At 43.6% G+C, this 23,097-nt stretch overlaps 19 non-coding genes and 1 pseudogene across 19 annotated transcripts; all 20 read right to left on the bottom strand.

Annotated features, from left to right (window-relative positions):
- Positions 1 to 403: 403 nt before the first annotated feature.
- LOC136740941 (5S ribosomal RNA) lies at positions 404 to 522 on the bottom strand. The gene has a single exon (XR_010813700.1). It is a non-coding gene; the product is annotated as a 5S ribosomal RNA (ribosomal RNA).
- A 1,055-nt stretch (positions 523 to 1,577) lies between these two features.
- Positions 1,578 to 1,696, bottom strand: LOC136740863 (5S ribosomal RNA). The gene has a single exon (XR_010813626.1). It is a non-coding gene; the product is annotated as a 5S ribosomal RNA (ribosomal RNA).
- Positions 1,697 to 2,751: 1,055 nt separating this feature from the next.
- LOC136741247 (uncharacterized) lies at positions 2,752 to 2,880 on the bottom strand (annotated as a pseudogene).
- A 1,066-nt stretch (positions 2,881 to 3,946) lies between these two features.
- On the bottom strand, positions 3,947 to 4,065 carry LOC136740988 (5S ribosomal RNA). The gene has a single exon (XR_010813746.1). It is a non-coding gene; the product is annotated as a 5S ribosomal RNA (ribosomal RNA).
- A 1,055-nt stretch (positions 4,066 to 5,120) lies between these two features.
- On the bottom strand, positions 5,121 to 5,239 carry LOC136740987 (5S ribosomal RNA). The gene has a single exon (XR_010813745.1). It is a non-coding gene; the product is annotated as a 5S ribosomal RNA (ribosomal RNA).
- A 1,055-nt stretch (positions 5,240 to 6,294) lies between these two features.
- LOC136740861 (5S ribosomal RNA) lies at positions 6,295 to 6,413 on the bottom strand. The gene has a single exon (XR_010813625.1). It is a non-coding gene; the product is annotated as a 5S ribosomal RNA (ribosomal RNA).
- A 1,066-nt stretch (positions 6,414 to 7,479) lies between these two features.
- On the bottom strand, positions 7,480 to 7,598 carry LOC136741092 (5S ribosomal RNA). The gene has a single exon (XR_010813845.1). It is a non-coding gene; the product is annotated as a 5S ribosomal RNA (ribosomal RNA).
- A 1,066-nt stretch (positions 7,599 to 8,664) lies between these two features.
- Positions 8,665 to 8,783, bottom strand: LOC136741216 (5S ribosomal RNA). The gene has a single exon (XR_010813960.1). It is a non-coding gene; the product is annotated as a 5S ribosomal RNA (ribosomal RNA).
- Positions 8,784 to 9,849: 1,066 nt separating this feature from the next.
- On the bottom strand, positions 9,850 to 9,968 carry LOC136741074 (5S ribosomal RNA). The gene has a single exon (XR_010813828.1). It is a non-coding gene; the product is annotated as a 5S ribosomal RNA (ribosomal RNA).
- A 1,066-nt stretch (positions 9,969 to 11,034) lies between these two features.
- LOC136741091 (5S ribosomal RNA) lies at positions 11,035 to 11,153 on the bottom strand. Its single transcript, XR_010813844.1, has one exon. It is a non-coding gene; the product is annotated as a 5S ribosomal RNA (ribosomal RNA).
- Positions 11,154 to 12,219: 1,066 nt separating this feature from the next.
- LOC136740860 (5S ribosomal RNA) lies at positions 12,220 to 12,338 on the bottom strand. Its single transcript, XR_010813624.1, has one exon. It is a non-coding gene; the product is annotated as a 5S ribosomal RNA (ribosomal RNA).
- Positions 12,339 to 13,394: 1,056 nt separating this feature from the next.
- LOC136740859 (5S ribosomal RNA) lies at positions 13,395 to 13,513 on the bottom strand. Its single transcript, XR_010813623.1, has one exon. It is a non-coding gene; the product is annotated as a 5S ribosomal RNA (ribosomal RNA).
- A 1,066-nt stretch (positions 13,514 to 14,579) lies between these two features.
- Positions 14,580 to 14,698, bottom strand: LOC136740986 (5S ribosomal RNA). Its single transcript, XR_010813744.1, has one exon. It is a non-coding gene; the product is annotated as a 5S ribosomal RNA (ribosomal RNA).
- Positions 14,699 to 15,754: 1,056 nt separating this feature from the next.
- On the bottom strand, positions 15,755 to 15,873 carry LOC136740858 (5S ribosomal RNA). The gene has a single exon (XR_010813622.1). It is a non-coding gene; the product is annotated as a 5S ribosomal RNA (ribosomal RNA).
- Positions 15,874 to 16,939: 1,066 nt separating this feature from the next.
- On the bottom strand, positions 16,940 to 17,058 carry LOC136740857 (5S ribosomal RNA). Its single transcript, XR_010813621.1, has one exon. It is a non-coding gene; the product is annotated as a 5S ribosomal RNA (ribosomal RNA).
- Positions 17,059 to 18,114: 1,056 nt separating this feature from the next.
- On the bottom strand, positions 18,115 to 18,233 carry LOC136740985 (5S ribosomal RNA). The gene has a single exon (XR_010813743.1). It is a non-coding gene; the product is annotated as a 5S ribosomal RNA (ribosomal RNA).
- A 1,066-nt stretch (positions 18,234 to 19,299) lies between these two features.
- On the bottom strand, positions 19,300 to 19,418 carry LOC136740856 (5S ribosomal RNA). Its single transcript, XR_010813620.1, has one exon. It is a non-coding gene; the product is annotated as a 5S ribosomal RNA (ribosomal RNA).
- Positions 19,419 to 20,484: 1,066 nt separating this feature from the next.
- LOC136740855 (5S ribosomal RNA) lies at positions 20,485 to 20,603 on the bottom strand. Its single transcript, XR_010813619.1, has one exon. It is a non-coding gene; the product is annotated as a 5S ribosomal RNA (ribosomal RNA).
- A 1,056-nt stretch (positions 20,604 to 21,659) lies between these two features.
- LOC136740854 (5S ribosomal RNA) lies at positions 21,660 to 21,778 on the bottom strand. Its single transcript, XR_010813618.1, has one exon. It is a non-coding gene; the product is annotated as a 5S ribosomal RNA (ribosomal RNA).
- A 1,055-nt stretch (positions 21,779 to 22,833) lies between these two features.
- On the bottom strand, positions 22,834 to 22,952 carry LOC136741129 (5S ribosomal RNA). The gene has a single exon (XR_010813879.1). It is a non-coding gene; the product is annotated as a 5S ribosomal RNA (ribosomal RNA).
- Between the last annotated feature and the right edge of the window lie 145 nt (positions 22,953 to 23,097).

Raw genomic sequence — 23,097 nt, 5'->3', positions numbered from 1 at the left:
GCATTCACATCCGTGCCTTGAATGAGATTGAATGTGATCTTTGCTCTCAAGTATGTTCCCAAGTTTTACACTTTCGTGCTTTGCATGAATGGGAATGGAACCGTGTGTGTTGAATGAGGCTCCTTGTGAGCACTGAACTTTGTCCGGTGGAGTTCCTTTTTGTGTTGCTGTAATTGTGTCATTTCTCGATGAGAAAGATTAGGCAACATTTAGTCACTTCTAGCCATGATGCTCAATTTATTTACGAATGTACCCTAGTTACTAGGGACCGTTTACGTTGGAGAACAAGATCTATTGTATGCCTGTGTATTTGGGGAAGTCAAATCTGAAATAATGATGAAATTGCGTGTATCCAAAGTTAAAACTCGTGATTTGTCGCCCTCTGGTGTGTAAAATATGCAAAAGCTTACAGCACCTGGTATTCCCAGGCAGTCTCCCATCCAAGTACTGACCAGGCCCGAGCCTGCTTAGCTTCCGAGATCGGACGAGATCGGGCGTTTTCAGGCTAGTATGGCCGTAAGCCAGGGAGGCTGTCCCTGACGCTCTACTTAAAGGGAAGGCAATATCCGTTTCTGCCGCTCATACTTGCAGTTGAACTGTCTCTCTACTCTAAAGTCCGGGACACACCAGCGCGCCGCAGACAGTCCCTGCTAACACGAAACGTTGTGGCAACGTTGTGCGTTAGCTGGGGTGCCACACCAGACCGGAACTATATTTTACAAAACGAACACATTGTCTTGATAATACAGCTGTAATTGAGTGCCTGACACGCCAGTCAAGCGCAATCTTGAGAAGGTGTGCATTTCAGTAAGGATTTCAATTGACATGCAGTATGAAACTGAAAGGAGGTTGCATCACTATGATGCATAACATTGCATGTATTGTATTTTCAAGTGTGTGCATTCATCCTGTTGTCATTTTGTTTTGAAAGCAGAAGAATCATTCAACAGGTTGCTGAGACAAATGTAAACCAGTAAAACATATGAAGAGAAACAAACCTTGAATATAAGTTCAGTTGTTTAAACATTTGACAAACTATGGTGAGGGGGTAAGAAAACACACAAATCCAGCAGCTCCTGTATTTCAATACACCAGAACCCAATATTATTGGCGAGTCGGGTAGTCCATCATCACAGTTCGAGGGCAGGCATCATTTCAGTAATTTCATCCCGTTGCATTCACATCCGTGCCTTGAATGAGATTGAATGTGATCTTTGCTCTCAAGTATGTTCCCAAGTTTTACACTTTCGTGCTTTGCATGAATGGGAATGGAACCGTGTGTGTTGAATGAGGCTCCTTGTGAGCACTGAACTTTGTCCGGTGGAGTTCCTTTTTGTGTTGCTGTAATTGTGTCATTTCTCGATGAGAAAGATTAGGCAACATTTAGTCACTTCTAGCCATGATGCTCAATTTATTTACGAATGTACCCTAGTTACTACGGACCGTTTACGTTGGAGAACAAGATCTATTGTATGCCTGTGTATTTGGGGAAGTCAAATCTGAAATAATGATGAAATTGCGTGTATCCAAAGTTAAAACTCGTGATTTGTCGCCCTCTGGTGTGTAAAAGATGCAAAAGCTTACAGCACCTGGTATTCCCAGGCGGTCTCCCATCCAAGTACTGACCAGGCCCGAGCCTGCTTAGCTTCCGAGATCGGACGAGATCGGGCGTATTCAGGCTAGTATGGCCGTAAGCCAGAGAGGCTGTCCCTGACGCTCTACTTAAAGGGAAGGCAATATCCGTTTCTGCCGCTCATACTTGCAGTTGAACTGTCTCTCTACTCTAAAGTCCGGGACACACCAGCGCGCCGCAGACAGTCCCTGCTAACACGAAACGTTGTGGCAACGTTGTGCGTTAGCTGGGGTGCCACACCAGACCGGAACTATATATTACAAAACGAACACATTGTCTTGATAAAACAGCTGTAATTGAGTGCCTGACACGCCAGTCAAGCGCAATCTTGAGAAGGTGTGCATTTCAGTAAGGATTTCAATTGACATGCAGTATGAAACTGAAAGGAGGTTGCATCACTATGATGCATAACATTGCATGTATTGTATTTTCAAGTGTGTGCATTCATCCTGTTGTCATTTTGTTTTGAAAGCAGAAGAATCATTCAACAGGTTGCTGAGACAAATGTAAACCAGTAAAACATATGAAGAGAAACAAACCTTGAATATAAGTTCAGTTGTTTAAACATTTGACAAACTATGGTGAGGGGGTAAGAAAACACACAAATCCAGCAGCTCCTGTATTTCAATACACCAGAACCCAATATTATTGGCGAGTCGGGTAGTCCATCATCACAGTTCGAGGGCAGGCATCATTTCAGTAATTTCATCCCGTTGCATTCACATCCGTGCCTTGAATGAGATTGAATGTGATCTTTGCTCTCAAGTATGTTCCCAAGTTTTACACTTTCGTGCTTTGCATGAATGGGAATGGAACCGTGTGTGTTGAATGAGGCTCCTTGTGAGCACTGAACTTTGTCCGGTGGAGTTCCTTTTTGTGTTGCTGTAATTGTGTCATTTCTCGATGAGAAAGATTAGGCAACATTTAGTCACTTCTAGCCATGATGCTCAATTTATTTATGAATGTACCCTAGTTACTAGGGACCGTTTACGTTGGAGAACAAGATCTATTGTATGCCTGTGTATTTGGGGAAGTCAAATCTGAAATAATGATGAAATTGCGTGTATCCAAAGTTAAAACTCGTGATTTGTCGCCCTCTGGTGTGTAAAAGATGCAAAAGCTTGCAGCTCCTGGTATTCCCAGGCGGTCTCCCATCCAAGTACTGACCAGGCCCGAGCCTGCTTAGCTTCCGAGATCGGACGAGATCGGACGAGATCGGGCGTATTCAGGCTAGTATGGCCGTAAGCCAGGGAGGCTGTCCCTGACGCTCTACTTAAAGGGAAGGCAATATCCGTTTCTGCCGTTCATACTTACAGTTGAACTGTCTCTCTACTCTAAAGCCCGGGACACACCAGCGCGCCGCAGACAGTCCCTGCTAACACGCCACGTTGTGGCAACATTGTGGCAACGTTGTGCGTTAGCTGGGGTGCCACACCAGACCGGAAATATATTTTACAAAACGAACACATTCTCTTGATAAAACAGCTGTAATTGAGTGCCTGACACGCCAGTCAAGCGCAATCTTGAGAAGGTGTGCATTTCAGTAAGGATTTCAATTGACATGCAGTATGAAACTGAAAGGAGGTTGCATCACTATGATGCATAACATTGCATGTATTGTATTTTCAAGTGTGTGCATTCATCCTGTTGTCATTTTGTTTTGAAAGCAGAAGAATCATTCAACAGGTTGCTGAGACAAATGTAAACCAGTAAAACAAATGAAGAGAAACAAACCTTGAATATAAGTTCAGTTGTTTAAACATTTGACAAACTATGGTGAGGGGGTAAGAAAACACACAAATCCAGCAGCTCCTGTATTTCAATACACCAGAACCCAATATTATTGGCGAGTCGGGTAGTCCATCATCACAGTTCGAGGGCAGGCATCATTTCAGTAATTTCATCCCGTTGCATTCACATCCGTGCCTTGAATGAGATTGAATGTGATCTTTGCTCTCAAGTATTTTCCCAAGTTTTACACTTTCGTGCTTTGCATGAATGGGAATGGAACCGTGTGTGTTGAATGAGGCTCCTTGTGAGCACTGAACTTTGTCCGGTGGAGTTCCTTTTTGTGTTGCTGTAATTGTGTCATTTCTCGATGAGAAAGATTAGGCAACATTTAGTCACTTCTAGCCATGATGCTCAATTTATTTACGAATGTACACTAGTTACTAGGGACCGTTTACGTTGGAGAACAAGATCTATTCTATGCCTGTGTATTTGGGGAAGTCAAATCTGAAATAATGATGAAATTGCGTGTATCCAAAGTTAAAACTCGTGATTTGTCGCCCTCTGGTGTGTAAAAGATGCAAAAGCTTACAGCACCTGGTATTCCCAGGCGGTCTCCCATGCAAGTACTGACCAGGCCCGAGCCTGCTTAGCTTCCGAGATCGGACGAGATCGGGCGTATTCAGGCTAGTATGGCCGTAAGCCAGGGAGGCTGTCCCTGACCCTCTACTTAAAGGGAAGGCAATATCCGTTTCTGCCGCTCATACTTGCAATTGAACTGTCTCTCTACTCTAAAGTCCGGGACACACCAGCGCGCCGCAGACAGTCCCTGCTAACACGAAACGTTGTGGCAACGTTGTGCGTTAGCTGGGGTGCCACACCAGACCGGAACTATATATTACAAAACGAACACATTGTCTTGATAAAACAGCTGTAATTGAGTGCCTGACACGCCAGTCAAGCGCAATCTTGAGAAGGTGTGCATTTCAGTAAGGATTTCAATTGACATGCAGTATGAAACTGAAAGGAGGTTGCATCACTATGATGCATAACATTGCATGTATTGTATTTTCAAGTGTGTGCATTCATCCTGTTGTCATTTTGTTTTGAAAGCAGAAGAATCATTCAACAGGTTGCTGAGACAAATGTAAACCAGTAAAACATATGAAGAGAAACAAACCTTGAATATAAGTTCAGTTGTTTAAACATTTGACAAACTATGGTGAGGGGGTAAGAAAACACACAAATCCAGCAGCTCCTGTATTTCAATACACCAGAACCCAATATTATTGGCGAGTCGGGTAGTCCATCATCACAGTTCGAGGGCAGGCATCATTTCAGTAATTTCATCCCGTTGCATTCACATCCGTGCCTTGAATGAGATTGAATGTGATCTTTGCTCTCAAGTATGTTCCCAAGTTTTACACTTTCGTGCTTTGCATGAATGGGAATGGAACCGTGTGTGTTGAATGAGGCTCCTTGTGAGCACTGAACTTTGTCCGGTGGAGTTCCTTTTTGTGTTGCTGTAATTGTGTCATTTCTCGATGAGAAAGATTAGGCAACATTTAGTCACTTCTAGCCATGATGCTCAATTTATTTACGAATGTACACTAGTTACTAGGGACCGTTTACGTTGGAGAACAAGATCTATTCTATGCCTGTGTATTTGGGGAAGTCAAATCTGAAATAATGATGAAATTGCGTGTATCCAAAGTTAAAACTCGTGATTTGTCGCCCTCTGGTGTGTAAAAGATGCAAAAGCTTACAGCACCTGGTATTCCCAGGCGGTCTCCCATGCAAGTACTGACCAGGCCCGAGCCTGCTTAGCTTCCGAGATCGGACGAGATCGGGCGTATTCAGGCTAGTATGGCCGTAAGCCAGGGAGGCTGTCCCTGACGCTCTACTTAAAGGGAAGGCAATATCCGTTTCTGCCGCTCATACTTGCAATTGAACTGTCTCTCTACTCTAAAGTCCGGGACACACCAGCGCGCCGCAGACAGTCCCTGCTAACACGAAACGTTGTGGCAACGTTGTGCGTTAGCTGGGGTGCCACACCAGACCGGAACTATATATTACAAAACGAACACATTGTCTTGATAAAACAGCTGTAATTGAGTGCCTGACACGCCAGTCAAGCGCAATCTTGAGAAGGTGTGCATTTCAGTAAGGATTTCAATTGACATGCAGTATGAAACTGAAAGGAGGTTGCATCACTATGATGCATAACATTGCATGTATTGTATTTTCAAGTGTGTGCATTCATCCTGTTGTCATTTTGTTTTGAAAGCAGAAGAATCATTCAACAGGTTGCTGAGACAAATGTAAACCAGTAAAACATATGAAGAGAAACAAACCTTGAATATAAGTTCAGTTGTTTAAACATTTGACAAACTATGGTGAGGGGGTAAGAAAACACACAAATCCAGCAGCTCCTGTATTTCAATACACCAGAACCCAATATTATTGGCGAGTCGGGTAGTCCATCATCACAGTTCGAGGGCAGGCATCATTTCAGTAATTTCATCCCGTTGCATTCACATCCGTGCCTTGAATGAGATTGAATGTGATCTTTGCTCTCAAGTATGTTCCCAAGTTTTACACTTTCGTGCTTTGCATGAATGGGAATGGAACCGTGTGTGTTGAATGAAGCTCCTTGTGAGCACTGAACTATGTCCGGTGGAGTTCCTTTTTGTGTTGCTGTAATTGTGTCATTTCTCGATGAGAAAGATTAGGCAACATTTAGTCACTTCTAGCCATGATGCTCAATTTATTTACGAATGTACCCTAGTTACTAGGGACCGTTTACGTTGGAGAACAAGATCTATTGTATGCCTGTGTATTTGGGGAAGTCAAATCTGAAATAATGATGAAATTGCGTGTATCCAAAGTTAAAACTCGTGATTTGTCGCCCTCTGGTGTGTAAAAGATGCAAAAGCTTACAGCACCTGGTATTCCCAGGCGGTCTCCCATCCAAGTACTGACCAGGCCCGAGCCTGCTTAGCTTCCGAGATCGGACGAGATCGGGCGTATTCAGGCTAGTATGGCCGTAAGCCAGGGAGGCTGTCCCTGACGCTCTACTTAAAGGGAAGGCAATATCCGTTTCTGCCGTTCATACTTACAGTTGAACTGTCTCTCTACTCTAAAGCCCGGGACACACCAGCGCGCCGCAGACAGTCCCTGCTAACACGCCACGTTGTGGCAACATTGTGGCAACGTTGTGCGTTAGCTGGGGTGCCACACCAGACCGGAACGATATATTACAAAACGAACACATTCTCTTGATAAAACAGCTGTAATTGAGTGCCTGACACGCCAGTCAAGCGCAATCTTGAGAAGGTGTGCATTTCAGTAAGGATTTCAATTGACATGCAGTATGAAACTGAAAGGAGGTTGCATCACTATGATGCATAACATTGCATGTATTGTATTTTCAAGTGTGTGCATTCATCCTGTTGTCATTTTGTTTTGAAAGCAGAAGAATCATTCAACAGGTTGCTGAGACAAATGTAAACCAGTAAAACATATGAAGAGAAACAAACCTTGAATATAAGTTCAGTTGTTTAAACATTTGACAAACTATGGTGAGGGGGTAAGAAAACACACAAATCCAGCAGCTCCTGTATTTCAATACACCAGAACCCAATATTATTGGCGAGTCGGGTAGTCCATCATCACAGTTCGAGGGCAGGCATCATTTCAGTAATTTCATCCCGTTGCATTCACATCCGTGCCTTGAATGAGATTGAATGTGATCTTTGCTCTCAAGTATGTTCCCAAGTTTTACACTTTCGTGCTTTGCATGAATGGGAATGGAACCGTGTGTGTTGAATGAGGCTCCTTGTGAGCACTGAACTTTGTCCGGTGGAGTTCCTTTTTGTGTTGCTGTAATTGTGTCATTTCTCGATGAGAAAGATTAGGCAACATTTAGTCACTTCTAGCCATGATGCTCAATTTATTTACGAATGTACCCTAGTTACTAGGGACCGTTTACGTTGGAGAACAAGATCTATTGTATGCCTGTGTATTTGGGGAAGTCAAATCTGAAATAATGATGAAATTGCGTGTATCCAAAGTTAAAACTCGTGATTTGTCGCCCTCTGGTGTGTAAAAGATGCAAAAGCTTACAGCACCTGGTATTCCCAGGCGATCTCCCATCCAAGTACTGACCAGGCCCGAGCCTGCTTGGCTTCCGAGATCGGACGAGATCGGGCGTATTCAGGCTAGTATGGCCGTAAGCCAGGGAGGCTGTCCCTGACGCTCTACTTAAAGGGAAGGCAATATCCGTTTCTGCCGCTCATACTTGCAAATTAACTGTCTCTCTACTCTAAAGTCCGGGACACACCAGCGCGCCGCAGACAGTCCCTGCTAACACGAAACGTTGTGGCAACATTGTGGCAACGTTGTGCGTTAGCTGGGGTGCCACACCAGACCGGAACTATATATTACAAAACGAACACATTGTATTGATAAAACAGCTGTAATTGAGTGCCTGACACGCCAGTCAAGCGCAATCTTGAGAAGGTGTGCATTTCAGTAAGGATTTCAATTGACATGCAGTATGAAACTGAAAGGAGGTTGCATCACTATGATGCATAACATTGCATGTATTGTATTTTCAAGTGTGTGCATTCATCCTGTTGTCATTTTGTTTTGAAAGCAGAAGAATCATTCAACAGGTTGCTGAGACAAATGTAAACCAGTAAAACATATGAAGAGAAACAAACCTTGAATATAAGTTCAGTTGTTTAAACATTTGACAAACTATGGTGAGGGGGTAAGAAAACACACAAATCCAGCAGCTCCTGTATTTCAATACACCAGAACCCAATATTATTGGCGAGTCGGGTAGTCCATCATCACAGTTCGAGGGCAGGCATCATTTCAGTAATTTCATCCCGTTGCATTCTCATCCGTGCCTTGAATGAGATTGAATGTGATCTTTGCTCTCAAGTATGTTCCCAAGTTTTACACTTTCGTGCTTTGCATGAATGGGAATGGAACCGTGTGTGTTGAATGAGGCTCCTTGTGAGCACTGAACTTTGTCCGGTGGAGTTCCTTTTTGTGTTGCTGTAATTGTGTCATTTCTCGATGAGAAAGATTAGGCAACATTTAGTCACTTCTAGCCATGATGCTCAATTTATTTACGAATGTACCCTAGTTACTAGGGACCGTTTACGTTGGAGAACAAGATCTATTGTATGCCTGTGTATTTGGGGAAGTCAAATCTGAAATAATGATGAAATTGCGTGTATCCAAAGTTAAAACTAGTGATTTGTCGCCCTCTGGTGTGTAAAAGATGCAAAAGCTTACAGCACATGGTATTCCCAGGCGGTCTCCCATGCAAGTACTGACCAGGCCCGAGCCTGCTTAGTTTCCGAGATCGGACGAGATCGGGCGTATTCAGGCTAGTATGGCCGTAAGCCATGGAGGCTGTCCCTGACGCTCTACTTAAAGGGAAGGCAATATTCATTTCCGCCGTTCATACTTACAGTTGAACTGTCTCTCTACTCTAAAGCCCGGGACACACCAGCGCGCCGCAGACAGTCCCTGCTAACACGCCACGTTGTGGCAACATTGTGGCAACGTTGTGCGTTAGCTGGGGTGCCACACCAGACCGGAACTATATATTACAAAACGAACACATTGTCTTGATAATACAGCTGTAATTGAGTGCCTGACACGCCAGTCAAGCGCAATCTTGAGAAGGTGTGCATTTCAGTAAGGATTTCAATTGACATGCAGTATGAAACTGAAAGGAGGTTGCATCACTATGATGCATAACATTGCATGTATTGTATTTTCAAGTGTGTGCATTCATCCTGTTGTCATTTTGTTTTGAAAGCAGAAGAATCATTCAACAGGTTGCTGAGACAAATGTAAACCAGTAAAACATATGAAGAGAAACAAACCTTGAATATAAGTTCAGTTGTTTAAACATTTGACAAACTATGGTGAGGGGGTAAGAAAACACACAAATCCAGCAGCTCCTGTATTTCAATACACCAGAACCCAATATTATTGGCGAGTCGGGTAGTCCATCATCACAGTTCGAGGGCAGGCATCATTTCAGTAATTTCATCCCGTTGCATTCACATCCGTGCCTTGAATGAGATTGAATGTGATCTTTGCTCTCAAGTATGTTCCCAAGTTTTACACTTTCGTGCTTTGCATGAATGGGAATGGAACCGTGTGTGTTGAATGAGGCTCCTTGTGAGCACTGAACTTTGTCCGGTGGAGTTCCTTTTTGTGTTGCTGTAATTGTGTCATTTCTCGATGAGAAAGATTAGGCAACATTTAGTCACTTCTAGCCATGATGCTCAATTTATTTACGAATGTACCCTAGTTACTAGGGACCGTTTTCGTTGGAGAACAAGATCTATTGTATGCCTGTGTATTTGGGGAAGTCAAATCTGAAATAATGATGAAATTGCGTGTATCCAAAGTTAAAACTCGTGATTTGTCGCCCTCTGGTGTGTAAAAGATGCAAAAGCTTACAGCACCTGGTATTCCCAGGCGGTCTCCCATGCAAGTACTGACCAGGCCCGAGCCTGCTTAGCTTCCGAGATCGGACGAGATCGGGCGTATTCAGACTAGTATGGCCGTAAGCCAGGAATGCTGTCCCTGACGCTCTACTTAAAGGGAAGGCAATATCCGTTTCTGCCGTTCATACTTACAGTTGAACTGTCTCTCTACTCTAAAGCCCGGGACACACCAGCGCGCCGCAGACAGTCCCTGCTAACACGCCACGTTGTGGCAACATTGTGGCAACGTTGTGCGTTAGCTGGGGTGCCACACCAGACCGGAACTATATTTTACAAAACGAACACATTGTCTTGATAATACAGCTGTAACTGAGTGCCTGACATGCCAGTCAAGCGCAATCTTGAGAAGGTGTGCATTTCAGTAAGGATTTCAATTGACATGCAGTATGAAACTGAAAGGAGGTTGCATCACTATGATGCATAACATTGCATGTATTGTATTTTCAAGTGTGTGCATTCATCCTGTTGTCATTTTGTTTTGAAAGCAGAAGAATCATTCAACAGGTTGCTGAGACAAATGTAAACCAGTAAAACATATGAAGAGAAACAAACCTTGAATATAAGTTCAGTTGTTTAAACATTTGACAAACTATGGTGAGGGGGTAAGAAAACACACAAATCCAGCAGCTCCTGTATTTCAATACACCAGAACCCAATATTATTGGCGAGTCGGGTAGTCCATCATCACAGTTCGAGGGCAGGCATCTTTTCAGTAATTTCATCCCGTTGCATTCACATCCGTGCCTTGAATGAGATTGAATGTGATCTTTGCTCTCAAGTATGTTCCCAAGTTTTACACTTTCGTGCTTTGCATGAATGGGAATGGAACCGTGTGTGTTGAATGAGGCTCCTTGTGAGCACTGATCTTTGTCCGGTGGAGTTCCTTTTTGTGTTGCTGTAATTGTGTCATTTCTCGATGAGAAAGATTAGGCAACATTTAGTCACTTCTAGCCATGATGCTCAATTTATTTACAAATGTACCCTAGTTACTAGGGACCGTTTACGTTGGAGAACAAGATCTATTGTATGCCTGTGTATTTGGGGAAGTCAAATCTGAAATAATGATGAAATTGCGTGTATCCAAAGTTAAAACTCGTGATTTGTCGCCCTCTGGTGTGTAAAAGATGCAAAAGCTTACAGCACCTGGTATTCCCAGGCGATCTCCCATCCAAGTACTGACCAGGCCCGAGCCTGCTTGGCTTCCGAGATCGGACGAGATCGGGCGTATTCAGGCTAGTATGGCCGTAAGCCAGGGAGGCTGTCCCTGACGCTCTACTTAAAGGGAAGGCAATATCCGTTTCTGCCGCTCATACTTGCAAATTAACTGTCTCTCTACTCTAAAGTCCGGGACACACCAGCGCGCCGCAGACAGTCCCTGCTAACACGAAACGTTGTGGCAACATTGTGGCAACGTTGTGCGTTAGCTGGGGTGCCACACCAGACCGGAACTATATTTTACAAAACGAACACATTGTCTTGATAATACAGCTGTAATTGAGTGCCTGACATGCCAGTCAAGCGCAATCTTGAGAAGGTGTGCATTTCAGTAAGGATTTCAATTGACATGCAGTATGAAACTGAAAGGAGGTTGCATCACTATGATGCATAACATTGCATGTATTGTATTTTCAAGTGTGTGCATTCATCCTGTTGTCATTTTGTTTTGAAAGCAGAAGAATCATTCAACAGGTTGCTGAGACAAATGTAAACCAGTAAAACATATGAAGAGAAACAAACCTTGAATATAAGTTCAGTTGTTTAAACATTTGACAAACTATGGTGAGGGGGTAAGAAAACACACAAATCCAGCAGCTCCTGTATTTCAATACACCAGAACCCAATATTATTGGCGAGTCGGGTAGTCCATCATCACAGTTCGAGGGCAGGCATCTTTTCAGTAATTTCATCCCGTTGCATTCACATCCGTGCCTTGAATGAGATTGAATGTGATCTTTGCTCTCAAGTATGTTCCCAAGTTTTACACTTTCGTGCTTTGCATGAATGGGAATGGAACCGTGTGTGTTGAATGAGGCTCCTTGTGAGCACTGATCTTTGTCCGGTGGAGTTCCTTTTTGTGTTGCTGTAATTGTGTCATTTCTCGATGAGAAAGATTAGGCAACATTTAGTCACTTCTAGCCATGATGCTCAATTTATTTACGAATGTACCCTAGTTACTAGGGACCGTTTACGTTGGAGAACAAGATCTATTGTATGCCTGTGTATTTGGGGAAGTCAAATCTGAAATAATGATGAAATTGCGTGTATCCAAAGTTAAAACTCGTGATTTGTCGCGCTCTGGTGTGTAAAAGATGCAAAAGCTTACAGCACCTGGTATTCCCAGGCGGTCTCCCATCCAAGTACTGACCAGGCCCGAGCCTGCTTAGCTTCCGAGATCGGACGAGATCGGGCGTATTCAGGCTAGTATGGCCGTAAGCCAGGGAGGCTGTCCCTGACGCTCTACTTAAAGGGATGGCAATATCCGTTTCTGCCGTTCATACTTACAGTTGAACTGTCTCTCTACTCTAAAGCCCGGGACACACCAGCGCGCCGCAGACAGTCCCTGCTAATATGCCACGTTGTGGCAACGTTGTGCGTTAGCTGGGGTGCCACACCAGACCGGAACTATATTTTACAAAACGAACACATTTGTCTTGATAAAACAGCTGTAATTGAGTGCCTGACACGCCAGTCAAGCGCAATCTTGAGAAGGTGTGCATTTCAGTAAGGATTTCAATTGACATGCAGTATGAAACTGAAAGGAGGTTGCATCACTATGATGCATAACATTGCATGTATTGTATTTTCAAGTGTGTGCATTCATCTTGTTGTCATTTTGTTTTGAAAGCAGAAGAATCATTCAACAGGTTGCTGAGACAAATGTAAACCAGTAAAACATATGAAGAGAAACAAACCTTGAATATAAGTTCAGTTGTTTAAACATTTGACAAACTATGGTGAGGGGGTAAGAAAACACACAAATCCAGCAGCTCCTGTATTTCAATACACCAGAACCCAATATTATTGGCGAGTCGGGTAGTCCATCATCACAGTTCGAGGGCAGGCATCATTTCAGTAATTTCATCCCGTTGCATTCACATCCGTGCCTTGAATGAGATTGAATGTGATCTTTGCTCTCAAGTATGTTCCCAAGTTTTACACTTTCGTGCTTTGCATGAATGGGAATGGAACCATGTGTGTTGAATGAGGCTCCTTGTGAGCACTGAATTTTGTCCGGTGGAGTTCCTTTTTGTGTTGCTGTAATTGTGTCATTTCTCGATGAGAAAGATTAGGCAACATTTAGTCACTTCTAGCCATGATGCTCAATTTATTTATGAATGTACCCTAGTTACTAGGGACCGTTTACGTTGGAGAACAAGATCTATTGTATGCCTGTGTATTTGGGGAAGTCAAATCTGAAATAATGATGAAATTGCGTGTATCCAAAGTTAAAACTTGTGATTTGTCGCCCTCTGGTGTGTAAAAGATGCAAAAGCTTACAGCACCTGGTATTCCCAGGCGGTCTCCCATCCAAGTACTGACCAGGCCCGAGCCTGCTTAGCTTCCGAGATCGGACGAGATCGGGCGTATTCAGGCTAGTATGGCCGTAAGCCAGGGAGGCTGTCCCTGACGCTCTACTTAAAGGGAAGGCAATATCCGTTTCTGCCGTTCATACTTACAGTTGAACTGTCTCTCTACTCTAAAGCCCGGGACACACCAGCGCGCCGCAGACAGTCCCTGCTAACACGCCACGTTGTGGCAACATTGTGGCAACGTTGTGCGTTAGCTGGGGTGCCACACCAGACCGGAAATATATATTACAAAACGAACACATTCTCTTGATAAAACAGCTGTAATTGAGTGCCTGACACGCCAGTCAAGCGCAATCTTGAGAAGGTGTGCATTTCAGTAAGGATTTCAATTGACATGCAGTATGAAACTGAAAGGAGGTTGCATCACTATGATGCATAACATTGCATGTATTGTATTTTCAAGTGTGTGCATTCATCCTGTTGTCATTTTGTTTTGAAAGCAGAAGAATCATTCAACAGGTTGCTGAGACAAATGTAAACCAGTAAAACATATGAAGAGAAACAAACCTTGAATATAAGTTCAGTTGTTTAAACATTTGACAAACTATGGTGAGGGGGTAAGAAAACACACAAATCCAGCAGCTCCTGTATTTCAATACACCAGAACCCAATATTATTGGCGAGTCGGGTAGTCCATCATCACAGTTCGAGGGCAGGCATCATTTCAGTAATTTCATCCCGTTGCATTCACATCCGTGCCTTGAATGAGATTGAATGTGATCTTTGCTCTCAAGTATGTTCCCAAGTTTTACACTTTCGTGCTTTGCATGAATGGGAATGGAACCGTGTGTGTTGAATGAAGCTCCTTGTGAGCACTGAACTTTGTCCGGTGGAGTTCCTTTTTGTGTTGCTGTAATTGTGTCATTTCTCGATGAGAAAGATTAGGCAACATTTAGTCACTTCTAGCCATGATGCTCAATTTATTTACGAATGTACCCTAGTTACTAGGGACCGTTTACGTTGGAGAACAAGATCTATTGTATGCCTGTGTATTTGGGGAAGTCAAATCTGAAATAATGATGAAATTGCGTGTATCCAAAGTTAAAACTCGTGATTTGTCGCCCTCTGGTGTGTAAAAGATGCAAAAGCTTACAGCACCTGGTATTCCCAGGCGGTCTCCCATGCAAGTACTGACCAGGCCCGAGCCTGCTTAGCTTCCGAGATCGGACGAGATCGGGCGTATTCAGGCTAGTATGGCCGTAAGCCAGGGAGGCTGTCCCTGACGCTCTACTTAAAGGGAAGGCAATATCCGTTTCTGCCGTTCATACTTACAGTTGAACTGTCTCTCTACTCTAAAGCCCGGGACACACCAGCGCGCCGCAGACAGTCCCTGCTAATATGCCACGTTGTGGCAACGTTGTGCGTTAGCTGGGGTGCCACACCAGACCGGAACTATATTTTACAAAACGAACACATTTGTCTTGATAAAACAGCTGTAATTGAGTGCCTGACACGCCAGTCAAGCGCAATCTTGAGAAGGTGTGCATTTCAGTAAGGATTTCAATTGACATGCAGTATGAAACTGAAAGGAGGTTGCATCACTATGATGCATAACATTGCATGTATTGTATTTTCAAGTGTGTGCATTCATCCTGTTGTCATTTTGTTTTGAAAGCAGAAGAATCATTCAACAGGTTGCTGAGACAAATGTAAACCAGTAAAACATATGAAGAGAAACAAACCTTGAATATAAGTTCAGTTGTTTAAACATTTGACAAACTATGGTGAGGGGGTAAGAAAACACACAAATCCAGCAGCTCCTGTATTTCAATACACCAGAACCCAATATTATTGGCGAGTCGGGTAGTCCATCATCACAGTTCGAGGGCAGGCATCATTTCAGTAATTTCATCCCGTTGCATTCACATCCGTGCCTTGAATGAGATTGAATGTGATCTTTGCTCTCAAGTATGTTCCCAAGTTTTACACTTTCGTGCTTTACATGAATGGGAATGGAACCGTGTGTGTTGAATGAGGCTCCTTGTGAGCACTGAACTTTGTCCGGTGGAGTTCCTTTTTGTGTTGCTGTAATTGTGTCATTTCTCGATGAGAAAGATTAGGCAACATTTAGTCACTTCTAGCCATGATGCTCAATTTATTTACGAATGTACCCTAGTTACTAGGGACCGTTTACGTTGGAGAACAAGATCTATTGTATGCCTGTGTATTTGGGGAAGTCAAATCTGAAATAATGATGAAATTGCGTGTATCCAAAGTTAAAACTCGTGATTTGTCGCGCTCTGGTGTGTAAAAGATGCAAAAGCTTACAGCACCTGGTATTCCCAGGCGGTCTCCCATCCAAGTACTGACCAGGCCCGAGCCTGCTTAGCTTCCGAGATCGGACGAGATCGGGCGTATTCAGGCTAGTATGGCCGTAAGCCAGGGAGGCTGTCCCTGACGCTCTACTTAAAGGGAAGGCAATATCCGTTTCTGCCGTTCATACTTACAGTTGAACTGTCTCTCTACTCTAAAGCCCGGGACACACCAGCGCGCCGCAGACAGTCCCTGCTAACACGCCACGTTGTGGCAACATTGTGGCAACGTTGTGCGTTAGCTGGGGTGCCACACCAGACCGGAACTATATATTACAAAACGAACACATTGTCTTGATAAAACAGCTGTAATTGAGTGCCTGACACGCCAGTCAAGCGCAATCTTGAGAAGGTGTGCATTTCAGTAAGGATTTCAATTGACATGCAGTATGAAACTGAAAGGAGGTTGCATCACTATGATGCATAACATTGCATGTATTGTATTTTCAAGTGTGTGCATTCATCCTGTTGTCATTTTGTTTTGAAAGCAGAAGAATCATTCAACAGGTTGCTGAGACAAATGTAAACCAGTAAAACATATGAAGAGAAACAAACCTTGAATATAAGTTCAGTTGTTTAAACATTTGACAAACTATGGTGAGGGGGTAAGAAAACACACAAATCCAGCAGCTCCTGTATTTCAATACACCAGAACCCAATATTATTGGCGAGTCGGGTAGTCCATCATCACAGTTCGAGGGCAGGCATCATTTCAGTAATTTCATCCCGTTGCATTCACATCCGTGCCTTGAATGAGATTGAATGTGATCTTTGCTCTCAAGTATGTTCCCAAGTTTTACACTTTCGTGCTTTGCATGAATGGGAATGGAACCGTGTGTGTTGAATGAGGCTCCTTGTGAGCACTGAACTTTGTCCGGTGGAGTTCCTTCTTGTGTTGCTGTAATTGTGTCATTTCTCGATGAGAAAGATTAGGCAACATTTAGTCACTTCTTGCCATGATGCTCAATTTATTTACGAATGTACCCTAGTTACTAGGGACCGTTTACGTTGGAGAACAAGATCTATTGTATGCCTGTGTATTTGGGGAAGTCAAATCTGAAATAATGATGAAATTGCGTGTATCCAAAGTTAAAACTCGTGATTTGTCGCCCTCTGGTGTGTAAAAGATGCAAAAGCTTACAGCACCTGGTATTCCCAGGCGGTCTCCCATCCAAGTACTGACCAGGCCCGAGCCTGCTTAGCTTCCGAGATCGGACGAGATCGGGCGTATTCAGGCTAGTATGGCCGTAAGCCAGGGAGGCTGTCCCTGACGCTCTACTTAAAGGGAAGGCAATATCCGTTTCTGCCGTTCATACTTACAGTTGAACTGTCTCTCAACTCTAAAGCCCGGGACACACCAGCGCGCCGCAGACAGTCCCTGCTAATATGCCACGTTGTGGCAACGTTGTGCGTTAGCTGGGGTGCCACACCAGACCGGAACTATATTTTACAAAACGAACACATTTGTCTTGATAAAACAGCTGTAATTGAGTGCCTGACACGCCAGTCAAGCGCAATCTTGAGAAGGTGTGCATTTCAGTAAGGATTTCAATTGACATGCAGTATGAAACTGAAAGGAGGTTGCATCACTATGATGCATAACATTGCATGTATTGTATTTTCAAGTGTGTGCATTCATCCTGTTGTCATTTTGTTTTGAAAGCAGAAGAATCATTCAACAGGTTGCTGAGACAAATGTAAACCAGTAAAACATATGAAGAGAAACAAACCTTGAATATAAGTTCAGTTGTTTAAACATTTGACAAACTATGGTGAGGGGGTAAGAAAACACACAAATCCAGCAGCTCCTGTATTTCAATACACCAGAACCCAATATTATTGGCGAGTCGGGTAGTCCATCATCACAGTTCGAGGGCAGGCATCATTTCAGTAATTTCATCCCGTTGCATTCACATCCGTGCCTTGAATGAGATTGAATGTGATCTTTGCTCTCAAGTATGTTCCCAAGTTTTACACTTTCGTGCTTTACATGAATTGGAATGGAACCGTGTGTGTTGAATGAGGCTCCTTGTGAGCACTGATCTTTGTCCGGTGGAGTTCCTTTTTGTGTTGCTGTAATTGTGTCATTTCTCGATGAGAAAGATTAGGCAACATTTAGTCACTTCTAGCCATGATGCTCAATTTATTTACGAATGTACCCTAGTTACTAGGGACCGTTTACGTTGGAGAACAAGATCTATTGTATGCCTGTGTATTTGGGGAAGTCAAATCTGAAATAATGATGAAATTGCGTGTATCCAAAGTTAAAACTCGTGATTTGTCGCCCTCTGGTGTGTAAAAGATGCAAAAGCTTACAGCACCTGGTATTCCCAGGCGGTCTCCCATGCAAGTACTGACCAGGCCCGAGCCTGCTTAGCTTCCGAGATCGGACGAGATCGGGCGTATTCAGGCTAGTATGGCCGTAAGCCAGAAATGCTGTCCCTGACGCTCTACTTAAAGGGAAGGCAATATCCGTTTCTGCCGTTCATACTTACAGTTGAACTGTCTCTCTACTCTAAAGCCCGGGACACACCAGCGCGCCGCAGACAGTCCCTGCTAACACGCCACGTTGTGGCAACATTGTGGCAACGTTGTGCGTTAGCTGGGGTGCCACACCAGACCGGAACTATATTTTACAAAACGAACACATTGTCTTGATAATACAGCTGTAATTGAGTGCCTGACATGCCAGTCAAGCGCAATCTTGAGAAGGTGTGCATTTCAGTAAGGATTTCAATTGACATGCAGTATGAAACTGAAAGGAGGTTGCATCACTATGATGCATAACATTGCATGTATTGTATTTTCAAGTGTGTGCATTCATCCTGTTGTCATTTTGTTTTGAAAGCAGAAGAATCATTCAACAGGTTGCTGAGACAAATGTAAACCAGTAAAACATATGAAGAGAAACAAACCTTGAATATAAGTTCAGTTGTTTAAACATTTGACAAACTATGGTGAGGGGGTAAGAAAACACACAAATCCAGCAGCTCCTGTATTTCAATACACCAGAACCCAATATTATTGGCGAGTCGGGTAGTCCATCATCACAGTTCGAGGGCAGGCATCTTTTCAGTAATTTCATCCCGTTGCATTCACATCCGTGCCTTGAATGAGATTGAATGTGATCTTTGCTCTCAAGTATGTTCCCAAGTTTTACACTTTCGTGCTTTGCATGAATGGGAATGGAACCGTGTGTGTTGAATGAGGCTCCTTGTGAGCACTGAACTTTGTCCGGTGGAGTTCCTTTTTGTGTTGCTGTAATTGTGTCATTTCTCGATGAGAAAGATTAGGCAACATTTAGTCACTTCTAGCCATGATGCTCAATTTATTTACGAATGTACCCTAGTTACTAGGGACCGTTTACGTTGGAGAACAAGATCTATTGTATGCCTGTGTATTTGGGGAAGTCAAATCTGAAATAATGATGAAATTGCGTGTATCCAAAGTTAAAACTCGTGATTTGTCGCGCTCTGGTGTGTAAAAGATGCAAAAGCTTACAGCACCTGGTATTCCCAGGCGGTCTCCCATCCAAGTACTGACCAGGCCCGAGCCTGCTTAGCTTCCGAGATCGGACGAGATCGGGCGTATTCAGGCTAGTATGGCCGTAAGCCAGGAATGCTGTCCCTGACGCTCTACTTAAAGGGAAGGCAATATCCGTTTCTGCCGTTCATACTTACAGTTGAACTGTCTCTCTACTCTAAAGCCCGGGACACACCAGCGCGCCGCAGACAGTCCCTGCTAACACGCCACGTTGTGGCAACATTGTGGCAACGTTGTGCGTTAGCTGGGGTGCCACACCAGACCGGAACTATATTTTACAAAACGAACACATTGTCTTGATAATACAGCTGTAATTGAGTGCCTGACATGCCAGTCAAGCGCAATCTTGAGAAGGTGTGCATTTCAGTAAGGATTTCAATTGACATGCAGTATGAAACTGAAAGGAGGTTGCATCACTATGATGCATAACATTGCATGTATTGTATTTTCAAGTGTGTGCATTCATCCTGTTGTCATTTTGTTTTGAAAGCAGAAGAATCATTCAACAGGTTGCTGAGACAAATGTAAACCAGTAAAACATATGAAGAGAAACAAACCTTGAATATAAGTTCAGTTGTTTAAACATTTGACAAACTATGGTGAGGGGGTAAGAAAACACACAAATCCAGCAGCTCCTGTATTTCAATACACCAGAACCCAATATTATTGGCGAGTCGGGTAGTCCATCATCACAGTTCGAGGGCAGGCATCATTTCAGTAATTTCACCCCGTTGCATTCACATCCGTGCCTTGAATGAGATTGAATGTGATCTTTGCTCTCAAGTATGTTCCCAAGTTTTACACTTTCGTGCTTTGCATGAATGGGAATGGAACCGTGTGTGTTGAATGAGGCTCCTTGTGAGCACTGATCTTTGTCCGGTGGAGTTCCTTTTTGTGTTGCTGTAATTGTGTCATTTCTCGATGAGAAAGATTAGGCAACATTTAGTCACTTCTAGCCATGATGCTCAATTTATTTACGAATGTACCCTAGTTACTAGGGACCGTTTACGTTGGAGAACAAGATCTATTGTATGCCTGTGTATTTGGGGAAGTCAAATCTGAAATAATGATGAAATTGCGTGTATCCAAAGTTAAAACTCGTGATTTGTCGCGCTCTGCTGTGTAAAAGATGCAAAAGCTTACAGCACCTGGTATTCCCAGGCGGTCTCCCATCCAAGTACTGACCAGGCCCGAGCCTGCTTAGCTTCCGAGATCGGACGAGATCGGGCGTATTCAGGCTAGTATGGCCGTAAGCCAGGGAGGCTGTCCCTGACGCTCTACTTAAAGGGATGGCAATATCCGTTTCTGCCGTTCATACTTACAGTTGAACTGTCTCTCTACTCTAAAGCCCGGGACACACCAGCGCGCCGCAGACAGTCCCTGCTAATATGCCACGTTGTGGCAACGTTGTGCGTTAGCTGGGGTGCCACACCAGACCGGAACTATATTTTACAAAACGAACACATTTGTCTTGATAAAACAGCTGTAATTGAGTGCCTGACACGCCAGTCAAGCGCAATCTTGAGAAGGTGTGCATTTCAGTAAGGATTTCAATTGACATGCAGTATGAAACTGAAAGGAGGTTGCATCACTATGATGCATAACATTGCATGTATTGTATTTTCAAGTGTGTGCATTCATCCTGTTGTCATTTTGTTTTGAAAGCAGAAGAATCATTCAACAGGTTGCTGAGACAAATGTAAACCAGTAAAACATATGAAGAGAAACAAACCTTGAATATAAGTTCAGTTGTTTAAACATTTGACAAACTATGGTGAGGGGGTAAGAAAACACACAAATCCAGCAGCTCCTGTATTTCAATACACCAGAACCCAATATTATTGGCGAGTCGGGTAGTCCATCATCACAGTTCGAGGGCAGGCATCATTTCAGTAATTTCATCCCGTTGCATTCACATCCGTGCCTTGAATGAGATTGAATGTGATCTTTGCTCTCAAGTATGTTCCCAAGTTTTACACTTTCGTGCTTTGCATGAATGGGAATGGAACCGTGTGTGTTGAATGAGGCTCCTTGTGAGCACTGATCTTTGTCCGGTGGAGTTCCTTTTTGTGTTGCTGTAATTGTGTCATTTCTCGATGAGAAAGATTAGGCAACATTTAGTCACTTCTAGCCATGATGCTCAATTTATTTACGAATGTACCCTAGTTACTAGGGACCGTTTACGTTGGAGAACAAGATCTATTGTATGCCTGTGTATTTGGGGAAGTCAAATCTGAAATAATGATGAAATTGCGTGTATCCAAAGTTAAAACTCGTGATTTGTCGCGCTCTGGTGTGTAAAAGATGCAAAAGCTTACAGCACCTGGTATTCCCAGGCGGTCTCCCATCCAAGTACTGACCAGGCCCGAGCCTGCTTAGCTTCCGAGATCGGACGAGATCGGGCGTATTCAGGCTAGTATGGCCGTAAGCCAGGGAGGCTGTCCCTGACGCTCTACTTAAAGGGATGGCAATATCCGTTTCTGCCGTTCATACTTACAGTTGAACTGTCTCTCTACTCTAAAGCCCGGGACACACCAGCGCGCCGCAGACAGTCCCTGCTAATATGCCACGTTGTGGCAACGTTGTGCGTTAGCTGGGGTGCCACACCAGACCGGAACTATATTTTACAAAACGAACACATTGTCTTGATAAAACAGCTGTAATTGAGTGCCTGACACGCCAGTCAAGCGCAATCTTGAGAAGGTGTGCATTTCAGTAAGGATATCAATTGACATGCAGTATGAAACTGAAAGGAGGTTGCATCACTATGATGCATAACATTGCATGTATTATATTTTCAAGTGTGTGCATTCATCCTGTTGTCATTTTGTTTTGAAAGCAGAAGAATCATTCAACAGGTTGCTGAGACAAATGTAAACCAGTAAAACATATGAAGAGAAACAAACCTTGAATATAAGTTCAGTTGTTTAAACATTTGACAAACTATGGTGAGGGGGTAAGAAAACACACAAATCCAGCAGCTCCTGTATTTCAATACACCAGAAGCCAATATTATTGGCGAGTCGGGTAGTCCATCATCACAGTTCGAGGGCAGGCATCATTTCAGTAATTTCATCCCGTTGCATTCACATCCGTGCCTTGATTGAGATTGAATGTGATCATTGCTCTCAAGTATGTTCCCAAGTTTTACACTTTCGTGCTTTGCATGAATGGGAATGGAACCGTGTGTGTTGAATGAGGCTCCTTGTGAGCACTGAACTTTGTCCGGTGGAGTTCCTTTTTGTGTTGCTGTAATTGTGTCATTTCTCGATGAGAAAGATTAGGCAACATTTAGTCACTTCTAGCCATGATGCTCAATTTATTTACGAATGTACCCTAGTAACTAGGGACCGTTTACGTTGGAGAACAAGATCTATTGTATGCCTGTGTATTTGGGGAAGTCAAATCTGAAATAATGATGAAATTGCGTGTATCCAAAGTTAAAACTCGTGATTTGTCGCCCTCTGGTGTGTAAAAGATGCAAAAGCTTACAGCACCTGGTATTCCCAGGCGGTCTCCCATCCAAGTACTAACCAGGCCTGAGCCTGCTTAGCTTCCGAGATCGGACGAGATCGGGCGTATTCAGGCTAGTATGGCCGTAAGCCAGGGAGGCTGTCCTTGACCCTCTACTTAAAGGGAAGGCAATATCCGTTTCTGCCGCTCATACTTGCAGTTGAACTGTCTCTCTACTCTAAAGTCCGGGACACACCAGCACGCTGCAGACAGTCCCTGCTAACACGAAACGTTGT

This window comes from Amia ocellicauda, unplaced genomic scaffold (genome assembly GCF_036373705.1).
Source record: "Amia ocellicauda isolate fAmiCal2 unplaced genomic scaffold, fAmiCal2.hap1 HAP1_SCAFFOLD_65, whole genome shotgun sequence".
NCBI classification, from domain to species: domain Eukaryota; kingdom Metazoa; phylum Chordata; class Actinopteri; order Amiiformes; family Amiidae; genus Amia; species Amia ocellicauda.
Note: the sequence above shows the minus strand (reverse complement) of the source record. Positions and strands in the feature narration are given on the sequence as shown.